Below are 16,145 nucleotides of genomic sequence, written 5' to 3' on the forward strand. Positions count from 1 at the left end.
CATTTTTAACAGTTCTTTTACGTGTTAACATTTATTTTATAAACCTTCTCTCTTTCATTTCAAGAGCTATGCTACATGTAATATTTCAAACTCTCAAAATGTTATATCAATTGAGTTTCCAGGGTATCCTTGAGAAAAAAAAAAAAAAATCTTGCTTGTTTAAAATGCCAGTTGTGATGTTGTAAACAGTTTAAGAAATATGAATGTGAGTGGTAAGTATATCTAAGTTTAAATGGTTATGTTAAGGTAAAGGTGAACTGTGGTTTACAGTTGTATTTTTTTTTAGAACTATTTTTCTATGCAGTATCATTTATGGCAAGAATAAGCTTCTTGCTTGCTTCAGACATTAAAAAAAAGAAAAACATGACTCAAGAAATAAGTGATTTCCAGCCATGGAATATAAGCAAAATAATATATTTTTAAGCCTCACATTGTCAGAAGAGAGAAGTGGTAACTACCACAGTCAAGAGGCTTTAATTTAAAACAAATTAAGACACAATTATTCCACTTCACCTACCTTCCAGAGCCAACTGAGCAACCCAGCACTTAGAAGTCTTCAGGTGAAGACGCAATAAGATGAGTAACCTGCAGCCCCCAATTCCAAGGTTTGAATCCTACTGAACACTACTTTAGGTCAAAACAGTCTGAACCCAGTGAGACAAACAGCCCCAACTACTGCATTCCCTGTTTACCTGCTTTAACAAATGCAATGTATTTAGCCATAGGCAGAACAGCTATTTAATTATACTCGAGCACTTTGGTTCTTCACCTGATGAGCACTTTAAATCCAAATCCCACGCACCCTGCAGCCTGATGGATGACTGAAAACATGAAGTATCATAGGTTATGCAGATCTGACATTGCTTCAAATCTGTTTTCTTTTGGGTTTTTTTGTTTTTCACTTTCCTTCTCTTTTTCCTACAGTGTGTAGTATTAAGCATGAGTTCTGTCTTTGGAGCACAGCTGATAAAGCATGTTTAGCTTCAAGATATGAATCTTTAGAGATGAAGTTTTGAGAAGTTTCTGTGAGGAGAAAACCCTGTAAATTGAGCCTGATATCTGGTATATACTTTACCAAATAGCCTTAAACTATATTTGGAAGCAAAAACCAAGACGAATGTATATCCTTCAAAAATGAAAAAAAAAAAAAAAAAAATCCCTGAAATATTCTTCTATAAATGAAAACATTATATTTCCCATCCCTCGTGTTTTCAAGGCATTTTCTATTAAGGAAAGAGCTGAATCCTAGGTAGTGTACAATATTGATGCTACTTCCTATATTTGTCATACTATTTTAAATACAAATGTACCTGCAGACATTGGCATCTTTAGTCTTGAAAACTGATATCTTATTTAAAGTGGAGCTGCTAATTAGAAATATCCAGACAAAACTAAAGCCAGTGACTTTCCTAGATTTAAGAAATTTAAAATAGACATACACCCCCCTATACATATATATATACGGCAGCTGAAGAATTTTATCTAATTTTCCTGTACACTTCAAGGAGAAATCACACTTGACTTACTCGCTTGAAAACCCCCACCTGCAGCAACAGGTCATGCGATTAAGACAAGTTGTATTTGATTCTGCCAGGAATCAGTTTATAAAGACAAATTGTAAAAACAACAGGTTACAGATGAGCTTAGATCCCAGCTGACCTAATAATGCTGACTTGGAGCAGTCTGAATAAGTCTTTAATTTTAGAATCATATTTTGATAGTTTTTTGATATGTTAAAATTTTATTGAATGTTCTAAGGCAAAAATAGGCCTGCATGAATGACGCCAACCCTGTATTTTACATTTCCCATGCCATTATGAGAAAATGTTCAATATAAGCTTTGGCTAGCTATGATTTCTGTTTGTTCCACCTTTGTTTCAAAAAAAAAACCAAAAAAGAAAGAATCAAAAGTAAACTAGATGCCTACTGAAAAATCTGATAATATGTTATCTGTGCATGTTACATTTCCAAGTGCAATATATTACATTATTGTACAGGTAACATTCTATCATTAAAGGCAAATAATCCATTTCTATTTACATATTGTACATCTGGTTAGTTTAGAAAAATAACATTATGCTTATCATACTTGTGTTGCAAATAAATCAAAGTCAAATTGCTTCAGTCCCTGACATGAGAAACACAGCATACGATATCTTAATAAACATATAAACAGATCAATTGTAATTTGACCCCACATCATAAAAATAAAATTCATTTGCAAAGCCAATGTAGGAGGAACATAAATAAGCATAAAGATGGAAAGTGGAATGCTTTCTACTTAGAGACTTCATGGTATAGACCCACACAGAACAGCTGGATAGAGCCAAATCATCTAGTGTTTAATTAAACACTAATTGGACTAAAATTTATTTTAACAGATGAAAATTATAGAAAGTCTCTGTTCATTTTTCATTGCCTGTAAAACACAAGTATAATAAACAGAATTCTGAAAATTTAAATACAGAAAAAGACCTGACTGGTAAAATTGTTGATATTCTCCATACTTATTTTTGCTTTGTATATTTTTTTAGATTTGAAATTATTTGTAAATTGGTGAAGTATATTATGAAGTGTTTTATTATTTCATGTCAACCTGATTAGAATGGCCTTTGGCAGTGTGCGAAGACTAATAATGTTGTACAGTTTAATACCAAAAAATGGCATTTTAATTCATGCTTAAACCTGGTCACTATGTTTGAGTTGATATCAATCAGGAAGGAATTAAAGCGTGCATAGGAAGGTGTGTGGATTTCATATATATATATATATAAAAAATACATTTCATATAATGGAAATTATTTGTTTTAAAATAAGCCCATGTACTGCTATATCAGTAAATTAGTATTCTAGTTTCATCTTCTTCACCACTGCATCTAGTATAAAGTGAGGGAATGTTCGGTCATTGGGTGATTTTGCCAGGAAAAGAAATAACTGCTACACGATGACGTGCCATACGAGAACCGCAGTCTCCTCATGCCCTTCTGGAGCGGTGCCCTTGAGAGGCTCCTGGCCCCATGGCACCCCCGGGCAGCACCACTGCTCTGCGCCAGGTCCTCCCCACGCAGGTCCACCCTGGCCCCCTCACGCCCAGAGCAGCGTGCCTCCAGATCAGCCCATCTCAGTCCTTTGTGTTCAAAGCCTTGAGCCTGCCCTGCCCAGTCGGTGGGTTTGATGTCCTCCTCGGCGTTTCAGCGTGGGCGCCAGTGGCAGGGGGCACACCGGAGGCTCGTCCATCGAGTGCTGGTTTGTGCATGTTAATTTGAGGTCTGAAGCTGGTTTGGCAGCTCCAGGTGTCAAGCTGTGTGTGCTGAAAAGCTGCGAAATCCTGTGTAGCAGGAGCCTCAGTATTAGACAGAGAGCTGAAATGAAATGTGAAGCAGCATTACTCCCGTTACTGTTCCCAGAGGATCTTATGATGTAGTGATACCACCCGCAAACTGCATACGAGGTGAGGAATATCAGCAAACCCCTTAATGTCTAGAGAGGTGCTTCCTGGTGTATGACAGGTTGACACTTATTTACATTTATACAGTGCCTTTCATCCAGAAGGATCTCCAAGCACTTTATTAGCTGACACACAAACTCCAGGCTGGGCTGCAGCTGGGACCAGGTTACCCTGCCAGTGGCCTGGTGAACCATCATGGCAGAACACTGGGGGCTCTCCTGCTTGTCCCCATTATGCCAGGGAGTTTCCTTCCACACCACCCTCCCAGAACCCGGGAGGACCCTTACAGTCCAAGCCTGTGCCAAAGGAGAAGCAAAGACTCGCTGAACCAAGAGAAAGACCTGAGTGAAGCAAAGCAGAGGCGAGGACAATGCTCATACGGTCCTTCCAGGGTGTAGGCAAGGAATGAAGAGCATCAGATCAAATTTCCAGAACAATCTCTGCTTTTTCTGTTCACAATTGCAGCGAGGCTCCTCACGGAGGAGGAGCTCCCCTGGGAGGGCACCGCAGGAGAGCCCTGGCCAGTTCCAGGCGCGGGAGCTGATGACACCTGCAGCTGAGCCCTCTTGGTCAGGGATCTTGGCAAGTCTCTCCCTCACAAGTGCATTCCCCCCTGGCTTTCTTAGCGGGAGAGACCCATCTGGGGCACATGCTGCAAAAGCAGCCTGCCCCTGTGGCGTAACTGCCAAGTGCCCTGTTCTCTCCCCAGGTCTGCCCTCCAGCGAAGCTAACGTGAAGGATAACATGGGGCACAGGATTTAGGCATAAGGATTATGCTTTGGGCAGCTGCTCATTACTGAGACTCAGCTCTAACCCTAAGGGTTCTTTGTATGGCAGAGCAATGGGGATGCCTCTCTCTGCATTGGCAGGATCGGCAGACTAGAGGCAGCCATTTCATACAGCAGATAACAGAAAGAGGGTATATACATACACACGTATATATGTAACAACTTTTCAGTGTCATGGTCCCAGAGAGTTGGACCCGGGAACCACAGTCAACACTCACGCTCCTGTAGACCATGCCACTTTCTTGCAGCTCAGCCTCAGCACTGACGGCCATGGCAAGTTCACTGCGTAGTGCAGCCCCATGGCCCATCTGCAACTATTCACCGTGTTCACCTCCAGGGACCATCTTTGGGAACAGCTGTTTTATAGCATACTCATATGCATACACAGACTCCTGGCAGGAATTAAGCCCTCTGTATACACAGAAATTGCTTAATTTATCTCTGAAATGCAGCTACCTCTATGGTGTAATGCTGCAGCTGTTTAACTACATAATAGGCTGTTCAGGACAGCAAGTATAAAACTGAAATTGAAATGGAAACTTGCCCAAAAGAGACTTTGGCCAGCATATTAAGGCTGATTCAGCTCATCTTAATGAGATAAAATTCTAATAGCTGCAAGAGGCCATGGCATTCATTATATCTAAAAACCATATTCCAGATCCCTTCTCATTAAATGCATATCGCATTTCATAAATGATGATCACAGAAGAACACTGCACATTCACAGTCCCACCTTTCCACACATGAGCGTTTCTCCCATTACCCTTCATTGCTGAAACAGAACTGGGCTTTTGAAGTCAGATAGTAGATAATGTAAATTAGTATGTATACGCAGCTTGCTCTTTAACTGAGCAAACGCAGAACAGTTTTCATCAGTTGGCAATTTAATTCTCTATTTTATTAAGGCCAAATCGTTATTTTTCTAAATTGGTTTTGTTGGACAGGATTTTTTACTTCTCTAGTACAAAACCATTAATATTTTCACCTAAGATTAAACGAGGGGGAGGTTTATTTGAATATATGGTCATTATTCACCAACACGGCCCATAGTGAGGATTTTTCTTCTCCTTCACTTACTCTTCTTTCATTCAACACAGCATTTCCCATTCCTAAAGCTGAACTGTCATGCAAGTTTCTTATTTGTGAGATGAATTATTGCAGAGCTTCAGGCTAAGTTCTGATCTCAGCTGTATTAGAATCAATGCTAAGCAACTGAAATTAGAAAGAAATGTCAGATTCGGATCAGCATAATTCAGATCAATATCTGTCTCAGCAAGTCCTACTGAGGTAGGAAAGACTCACGGTTGGAGTTAGCGACTGCATAACCACTTTGCAGAATGTAGTTCTTCCTTTCAGGTAGGTCACAATCAAGCAGAGGGCTTGGTAGTATCTTCAAGCCTCTGATGATAGTCCTCACAAAGAAATACTAGTTTTGTTTATAATTATCTGCGGAATCCACATGCTCATATCCATGCTTTGATTTACCCTTTGGAGGTTTAATAGTATGGCCATCTCATTTTAAAAGGGCTCAGCATTTATGTATTCTTTAGTTCAATTTATATATTAATTTCCTGAATTAAGAATATTTCCCTTTCAAGTAGCCTGCATTATACTGCTCTAGAACTGTTCTTTCCTGAAGAAAAGCCACTATGACTGTGCAGGATTTTCTGTACAGAGACAAAATTCATACTTCCATTTATCATGTGACATGCCAAAACAATCAAGTGTGGCCTATGGACTAAATTAAATGCCTCCTATAGAATTTCAAGGAATGTTAGAACCAGGAAACTAGCTGTTTAGTTATCATTAAAAGTATATATAAATATATATAAATATATATATACATAAGAAATCATATCAACAATGAGGATGAACTGAGTGCCAAATATTCACCATCTGTATAAAGCTACACTTCACTAGAATTAAACTATTTTATGTAATTCTCTTTCTCATGCTTTTATGGTTCTTTTGATAAATTCTATTTAGTAGCATGCAGGATACCTAAATTGAATGTACAGTATGTTGTTTCATTGCTACAATAATTTCTCGCTTCTCAGTAATATCTTCTTTACCAGAATGTTATTTGTTACTTTGAAGACATATTTGAGAATTGTTTTATTATTGAGTTATTCTTTTTTCATGGTTCTCTACTCACCTCCAGCTGATTGTAAGAAAATGTGCTTCACTATTTTGCCCCATGGCTCTTTTATGAAGCTGCCTCTTTCAATTGGTTTATGTATTGTTTATGTTCATCTCCTGTAAATAATTCTGCAATTAAATTTTTTGAGAAAAATAGAGTATACTCTTTATTACATTTTAAATTTTGCATTGGGTAAAATATGCCATTTCCAATCAGACAATTTATAGACCACGCTATTACTTTAGACATGTAGCCTTTTGAGTGTCAGGAAATTCATTTTCAGTAGAAGAATTTTTATAGGGTTTTATCTGACTTCAAGGGAAGACATGTTTAAAACCTGAAGGAATTTGGCAAATAACAGAATCAGCTATGCAATGCTATTGATGTGTTTTGATTTATAGTCATTAATACCATAGGTATAGAATATCATGCACTGATTTTGAATCAGACCATTGTGTGTCATTAACAGAAAGAATAATAGCCTCTTTTGCATGTAAAACATCCAAAATTCAATTATTTGTAAGCAGTCATTATTGGGCAGACATAACTGAAAGAACTTGTTATGGAAAGGTGAATCCTGGAGTATCTCTGTGTGGTTTTTTTGCTGTTTGCAACAGAATCACCAAAAAGAACTTTTAGCCCACTTTATGTTTTTCAGCTCTTTCCAGGGCAGACAGATCTTCTTCTGGAAATGGTTTTAGCATCTCAGCAGAAAATTTGATCAATACTTTGCATTGGCCACACCTCTTAATAAGACAGAGCCACAGTAAGGCATGAAAGGAAAATGTGTGGAGTCTCTGAGTCTAAATAAAGGAGGTACCAGAAATACTATGATGAATATGAATTTATTTGGCATAGAAAAGCACTTAGTTGCTTGAATCATTGGATTTTTATTACTTATTTATTCTATATAGTATTGTAACACTTAGGAGTCCTAGCTATGGACCAAGACAACATTGTACATTTACAAAATTATAAGATTTCCATTAACCCAAAGAGTTTACAACACAATCATTAGGTGAGAAACAACAGATAGGCAGATACAGGAGAGAAACCAAGGGAAAAAGTGAGACATTATTAATTAAAATGAAGAGAAGAGGTTGCAACAGCCCAGCAGCCCATCAGTTGTCAGTTGTTTCATAGCCATCAGAAAAAGAGAGGATAATGAAGTGGGTTGGAAGATACCCTCAGGGATCTCTTCCCAAGAAGGGAGGGAGTCCAAGAAAGATGTTTGTTTGAAAATTTAACACAGAGATGATGAATTTTGGTGCCATAAGTCAATTGGAGGTGAAAGCTGACATCTCCATAATTAATGAATGATGCTAGTTACACTGTGGACAGGTGGTATACGAAGAAGCTGTGAAGGGTCTTGGCAGTAAGACCAATAGAGTTAAATATTAATTTCTCCGCTGGCTCATTATTTGTAAAAAGGAATTTTCATCTTTAATACCTGTTGTGGAAGGCTCTAAATTTTCCAGTTATATGTCAGCAATTCTAGTGAAAATGGAATTTAGAGAGAGAGGTCATTAGAGCAGCTAAGCGCTTCTTTTTGTCTGTATCCTAACAGTAGATGTTATGACCTAGAGCGTCACTCACAGCAGTTCTGTACTGATGTTTTACAACTAAGAAAGGCCTTGATCACTTCTAGCTGAAATTCTAATAACCATTTAGCTTGTCTTAGCCTTGATGAGTTGCCTAAAATAGGGTGATCCTTCCTGCAATCTGGAAAGAATCTCAGGACTAACAAGCAAGCTGTTTCTTGCACAATAGTATTACAGATGGTTGCATGTCAACCTTAGAATTATAGGCATACCCATATAAATTAGGACAGTCATTGCTGATGAACTAGTAAGGTCAGTAAAGCTGAGCATAGAAGTGGCATATTTTAATTGCTGAACCAAATAATCAGGTGCAGAGTACATGTTCTAGAATTAGCATATTTATTCCAGTTGAACCACAATGACACTGGCAGTGGGTTTGTGGAAGGCTGTTATTATTTTAACTGCAGCAGCACAGCTGAAGTGTGAAAATTTTGAAATGTAGACAAGTGCCTTACATAACCTATTTCAGCCCTAACACAATCCCTGGACAGATTCTGCTGTGAATTTTTAAACAATCAATTTATAAGTAGCTAAGAGGATAATACAATGATAAAAACTAGGCAACACTGATTTGCCAACATCCTATCATGTCAACCAATTTAATTTTCTTCTTTGACAGGATGAATGGCTTAATGGATTGCATAAAAACAGTAGACTGTGATAGATCTTCACTTCATTAAGGCTTTTGATACAGTTCCAGTGTAACATTTTTATATAAAACCAGGAAAATGTTGTCTAAACAAAATTATTGTAAAATTAAATCTGATGCAGCTGATAATGTTATTTTAAATATACATATATCCTTGACGAATTGTGGAATCTGAAGGGCTTGTGAAGTGGGAGAGAAAAGGAGAATCTTACAAAAAATCTAACCGGCTCTCAGTACGAGTCAATAATTTCATTGAAAATTTTGATGATTTACTAAAAAATATAACATTCATTGATCACATGATATGGATCTGGGAGAGGATCTGTAGAGGATCTGATCAAAATTCACAGTGATCCCAAAAAACTGGACACACTTTCTAAATCCAATGTGATGTAATTCAGTGAAGAAAAAATACAAAATGCTATACTGAAAAGATGTGATCAAGCTCATATATGACAGAAAATCTGTTTGGGAAAATGTAGAGCAAAGAAGATGTGGTCTATGGTGAATCACAAGCTAAATGAGAGTCAACCTGATGCTAAATCAACACCAGCTAAATCACATGCTCTTAAGGAAAGGGAAAATCTAATAGTGACTGTATTACCATATCATTAAATTAGTGTGGCTTAACAAATTATTGTGCTGTGTAATCATCCATTGTATACACAATCTTAAATTGTGGCGCGCACATATTATTGGACTTGACATTACAAGCCAAGCTAAAACAAATTACCCATAAAAGGAAGAAGTCTTCAAATCCATAAAAATCAAACTCAGGTATCAGAGGTATGGCTTGTCCTCCTCCATCTAGGCTGGTCAGTAGCAATCTCCATGGCCACTACATTTTACTCTATGTCAAGTGTCTAAGGACTTCTAACAGGCTGAGCCCCTTTCAGGACCTTGGGTGGAGATTTTGCATGTCTCTGTCCTAGGTTTGAACCACAGCAGGGCTGTGTTTTGTGCTTGGCTGCCTAGAATGTCATGTTTGGGCAATGGTGGGATACAGACTCTCTGAACCTCTCCATCTTCAACTTAGCCACGTCCACCCAAGCCCTCTCTGAGATGGCAGAAATTAACCTCTGAATCTCAGGCAAATGCTCAAAATGTTAACAGGTGAGATAGGTAGGCAGAACCATTTCAGAATATCTAAAAGTGACACTGAATGACTGAGTCCTCAGTCATGCCACCGAGGAAGTATCAAGCCAGATTCGGGGGATGTAGGGATGTCTCCTGTACGCTACAGAGAGGTTCTTCCTTCACTCTGTTCAATATTGGTAAGGTTTTTGTTAGAGTATTAAATCCTGTTTTGGAGGAATTGAGAAGCACGTGGAGAAAATTCAGAAGAAAGTAACAAGAATTATAAGAGCTTTAGAAAGCATGACCTAAGTGAACAGAGTTCAGAAAATGGAGCAAGAAAAGACTGACTTGTTTCAAAACAAAGAAGTTGTTATGAACTGCTAATGCAATTGCTTCCCCATCCCCTGAAAGGAGGTTATTATCATAATTAGCATGAGTCTAGCTTTTTTTTTGTTTGGATAAGGGTAGTGAATCCTGGAAAAAAAATATTTAGCTCAAGGACTCAGTAATACAAGGTAGCAAACATACCCTATGCAACCTTGCAGATGTGATCCAGATGTCAGAATCCCCCAGAGAGCTGCAGAAACCACCACCCAGCATCCGGCCTGCACACATGCTCTGAAAGGGATGTGCCCAGATCACCATTCCCCTCCTCTCACTTGACACACGATCCTATTTATAAGTAATTGGCCATTTGCAAGTGTAAAAGAGGTATTCACCTGCCAAAGATGCAAGTACTGCTCAGAGAGCTGTTTCCCAGCTCTTCCCAAAAGGAGAAGATGACCAGGCAGGTGGATGCAAGAGACTAGCCTGGCCTGTGACCACGGCTCGTCCCCCAGCATCACCTTGCTCACATGTACCTCAGCTGGCCTCAGCACTCAGGGAGATGAGTGCTCAGGGTCATGGGTGGATCTCCGCTTCTCCTCCTGTGTATTACGGGTCTGTCAGATCACAAAGGAATGAAGCTGGGCCATTCTTGAATAAAAGGCCTAGGTATTAAATTAAGGACAGCAGTGTTCTTTCCTCAGTACGAGGTTCATATCCCTTTTTATTATTAGCAGGCACTGGGCTGCTTGAGATGTTGCAACTAAAGGCAAAATCAAAAGAAAGTTTCTGCTTCACATGAAGAATAACATCACCTCAGCCTTTACCACTGAATGGAAGCTCAGATCCTGACCAGGCATAGAAGTAATTAACATGCTCCACCAAAATCTCCTAGAAAGTCCTTGTGGCTGTTGTGTGATTACTGTATTCTCTGTAATAACACACTCTCTGACACTAACTCGCCTGCATAGGTGTGAGCTGTTTAGACAGTACATAAAACCACCGAGAGCCTTGCTTGTCAGAAGGGCTGTGCACCCACCATTGCCGTACTTGGTTCGCCTCCTTGCAGCTGAACATCATCATACTCGCTGCAGAGCTTGGCACTGAAATATTTGAGGAGGACAGGCTTAGGTCAATGGAATGGAAAATAATGACAAATCAATTTAAATGCAGATCCTTGAGGAGTATATGATAATAGACTGCTTCAAACAAATTTAAAAAGGAAATTAGCTTTGGTAAAAATCAGGGATTCTAAGTATTAAGAAGTGACATAAAACCAATCATAACAGAGGTGATAAATCAGTTTTGCCAGATAGGAAATAAACCATGAGTGAACAGTAAGGGAAGCAGATCAATGTTCTGCTTTGGGGTTTGAATATGTCAAAGTAAATTTTGTAAAATATTTATAAATTTATGAAGCATTGACAACATCTTAGAAAAAGGCTGGCATTTAGAATTTTATGAACGTTTATATTTATATATTTGTATGAGTTTATGTGGCTTTGTATGTCTGTATGTATATATATACATGTGTACATATATGTATGTATATATCCATACAGAAATAAAAGAGGATCAACTGTAAATTTTATATACATTTCCTTTTTTTAAATTGGAAAAATTTATATTTGGTTTGGTTTGTGCATGTCTGTATCTTAGAATAAAACCATTTGCTTGTCTAAGTCACGGAAAGAGGAAGCTGAAAAGAAGGATGAGGAGAACAGGGCTGAGGAAAGGGAAAACCAGTAGACCACAACAAACCTAAATGCTATATTCTTTATTCTTTGCTTAGTAGGAATATATGTCTACTTTACCTGATTTGAAACAAGATTTTACCATAATTCTCCTTCAGGGTGAAAAAGCATTTTTGGATTAATTCACACTACTTTTCATTTCTACAGCCAGATCACAAATCGAATACACACATCCACATTGTGCCAGAAAGCAAACAGTCTGTGCATGAGATGAGCTAATTCATGCATTTTGACACCTTCCAGCCTAAATTAGGACAGGTAGTTGTATCATTTTGAGACAAGCTGCTATATAACAAATTCAAGACTTTTTATTCACTCCATTCTCCCAAGAGAATCTTTCCAAAATACATTTTATCAATTGACTTATTTAATGTGACATGGAATAAACAAAATTTACGAGAGCATACTCATTTGTAATAACTAGTAAGAAGCTGTAATATTCCATCAGATTCTGTAGTAACCAAAGAAGAAAAAAGCCTAATACCTAGAGATAAATGTGAATCTCTATCCCTTCAGTCAGAAGAGTCATTTAAAGCCACGCATGTACCAGCTGTGACAGCACATGTGGAGGGGAAGTTCCCAATGTGTGGCATTTCCCAGCTTGCTTGTTTCCAAATATCAAAGTAAAGTAAGTGTAATCAAAATGCTGTTGTAAGACAGGGGTTACAAAGTTCTCCCTTGAATTAACTGTTTCGAAGGAGAACAATGAAAGGATGGGGCTTGTGCAGAGGCAGACCTGAGAAGCAGACAGCAGCACTTCATGACCACTTGAAAGACTTGTAGGAAGCCTCTGGGGCACGTTTACCATCTGTGATGTGTTTCACTTAGATGGCATTTACCTTGTGAGACCTAACAGACTGTGACCCTTCCTGGGCTTCTTTCTGGGGCAAAACTTTTCTCTTCTGGAAAGCAGACAGAATAGTTGGCCTGTGAGCTGCTCGGGATTTGTCTTTATTGACACAAATGAAATATCTGTAAATATCTTCTGTGATAATCCGTCTTGTTATCTAGTGTCAGATTCTACATTGGGACCATTGACTTTTTTGAAGAAAGATTAAAGGTTTCCGGTAAAGCTGCTGTTGTATTGTCACCTGTCAAGAAAGGTTAAGTGAGTTCAGGGACAAGATGAGTGGTAACTCTGAGTTAATTCGTGAAAGTGTGTAGTTTGCAAGATAAAATATATGGGGGAAATCATTCCTGGGGAAGTGGGTGGGAGATGTCAGAGATGGATAGGAGGGAACAATAGCTGCTTTTCAGTCACTAGCTAAAAATGAAAGATGATTATAATCAAAATAGGATCTAGCTTGCAGTAATTCTCCTTGCATTAACTGAGAGTTCCCCAGGGAGATCTGGATTTCAGAAAGCATAAGAGGGACTGATAGCCCTTTCACTCCCCATCACACCACCATACCCTCTCTGCTAATCTGCCCCCCTTTCTGATGCTCTCAAAAGATATAGCCATTATTTCCTTTTGCTCTAAACAAACAGACACTGCTAGGGTGCTGGGAGTACCCTCCCTGTGCAACTCTGGTTAAAAGCAAACCTCCTTTGACCCTTCTTCCTTCATTTTACCTTATTCTGGAAGGAACCTCACTGTTTCTTACATTTAGCTAAATGAACCAGTATAACCAGTGTAATGAACCAGTATAAATGTGGTTCTCTCACCCTTTTTGGTCAGGAAGAAAACACAGAAGCAGACAGATTGAAGGATGCCTTTGAATACTGTGTGGAGGGACAGTCGGGGGGGGGGGAGGGGGGCACTAAATTCTTCAGTTCTTTTTGGCTATGTCAAACAGGAGGGAAGAAGCATTCGGCAGTCCCATTTTGCTAATCTGGAAAGCTTCAGGAATGACAGGAATATATCACATCGCCTCCCCTGCCTGCCCTCCTGGGTGTCTTTCCAAAGGCAGGCGACGTGCAGCGGCTTTGCTGCAGCCTCACATTGCGCCTTGCCGTGCAGCTGGCTGCGGGGCTGCTTGGCAGGCGGCAAGGTGCAGCTGCGGTGTCCAACGGGCTCAGCCAGCGCTTCCGAACATGGCTCTCGGCATTTCAGAAGTTTATACTGCCACCCATTGCTCTGTCGGAGCACAGTTTCCCTGAAAGTAATAGCAAACTCCTGAACAGATTTCATTTGCAATAGCACATTTCCCTTTCTAGCGTCACAGCTCTCCATCACAGCAAACAGATACCTTAGGGAATAACAGGATCTGAAGTGTGTCTGAGTTGGTTAGGGTGGAAATGCTTTCTCAAGGGTAAGTGTGATCAGACTGGAGTCACTGGATCTCTTTTAGATGCCTGCTTCTTCTCAGCCAAGATTGGCCCCAACTTTGTTCCTTTGCCACAGGGGTTTTGTTCCAGATGTCAGCATGTTGCAGTGGTTCAGAGGAGAAAATTCAGGTCTTCACAACCTCTGAGCCTGAGCATCCATTGCCTGACAACAAGATACATTACACCACATGACTGGAAGCAACTGCACCTGCAGGGCAAGTGCAGTGGGAACTACGACTCCTATAAAATGAGACGATAAGAAAACTACATTTGGTACATCTGGACCATCAGTGTATGTTGCTGTCATAAAATAATCTATGTTTTCCTGTAGACAGAGCTTGCAAAAAAGGCATCAAAACAATATACCAGCAGTTGAGGCAATACAAAGCACCAAATTCAAGAATTTTCTTCAATGCTGTTGATTTCACTCTTTTTCAGAGAGTTTGGGGAATTTCGGATTGTCATATAGTTTTGCAAATGTTTACTTGCACCATACTTGTGTCATTCAATGAACTTTGCTTTAATTGTAATTTAATTTCCTCCCTTCAGCTTCATCTACTGTAACAGCTGTGCACTTCAGGCTTGCACAGACACAAACACACACACAGGCAGGTATGTGTAGATGATAAATTCCCTTCACACAAGTGCTTATTGTTAATCCAATTCAATCTCAATTTTTCCATGCCAATTGTCAGCATCTGGTGAAATCATCTGGCAGGACATTTTAGGCAAAAGAATTTATTTCTGTAAGTGGGACTAGGAAGAAAACGCATTTTGTTTGTATTTTAAAAGTTGTGAGAATCATTTTGCCAGCACTATAGTGTTGAGGAACTCCATGGTATGTCTGGAGTAAAGCTTGGCTCTGCATGAGCCATGTGTGGAAAACAAAACAGAAGCCATTTGAACAAGGGCAGCTCAAGGTGGCTGAACTTTGGGAGCTCCAGGGCACAGCAATGACCACAGGGCAGGACAGAGACCAGGGTTTTCCTTTTCCTTGTTTCTGCCAGCTTTGAGGAGACTGAGAAGGAACTGAGGAGTTCTTGCTACCTGGAAGTCAGGGACTCTCTTTGGGGATCTTTGTGCTTTACTGTCTGGTGTCCAGGATACAAAAAGGTGCCAAGGAAGAAATCCGGCTCCTACTGAGGAAGGAGGGGAGCAAGCCTGGAGGGGAGGAACAGGAGAAGAGCTGAAGGGTGGGAAGAGTATGCTGCAGGAAACAGGCAGAAATACATGTGAAAGAGGTGCTGCACCTGGCCAAAGCCAGCTGCTGGGATGGAGCAGGACCTTCTCCTCCCCAACCCAAACTGACTCCAGGGCTACTCAATGTAAATGTTCAGCTACTCCTAGCCAATGCCTCTGAAAAACCAGTAATCAGTACTCAGCTATGTCTCAGCACAGTTAAGAGACGAGTTCACACGGAGGCCAGCAAAAATGTTGGAAGGATCTAGTCCTTTTAAACACCAAACTGGATTTTAGCTGGGGGTAGAGGAGATGGGAGATTTTAAATGGTCTGCATTGAAAGCCACTTGCAGGGTGCTTATAGGAGGAAAAAAAAAAAAAAAAAAAAAAAAGTCCCTCATCCAGTAAAGAACAGATTTAAAACAGCTCCTCTTTATGTCAAAGGAGTTGGTGGAAAGCAGGATGAGCAAGCTCCCAGCTGGAGCATGGAGGGTTCCTCAGCATCCTGCTTCCATTTTCCCACTGTCAGTGCTGCCACATAATATGTAACTATGAGAAGCTACAAGTAACCACAGTGATTTATAATACAGTGAGGGGGAAAATACATAATGAAATTAAACAAGGTTTCCTATCTGAACACAGAGGAACTTCAATAATTTTAATTAATGGCCAGGAGACACATTACAAGGTACAAGACAAACAAAGAGGCATAAATGAATAAATAAAAACATTAAGAATGCTGCATCATAGAATACGTTTTTCTCATTTTATTTGTTGCTTTTCATTCAAATTACAAAAAATACCCCACTTAGAATTGTAAGTAATATACAGAACTTGTTAATACTTAAAAAAAAAAAAAAATCAACAGATCAAACCCACTACAAAATATTGTAGATGTTATTTAATTTCAATAATGT

This window comes from Strix uralensis, chromosome 3 (assembly GCF_047716275.1).
Source record: "Strix uralensis isolate ZFMK-TIS-50842 chromosome 3, bStrUra1, whole genome shotgun sequence".
NCBI lineage: Eukaryota > Metazoa > Chordata > Aves > Strigiformes > Strigidae > Strix > Strix uralensis.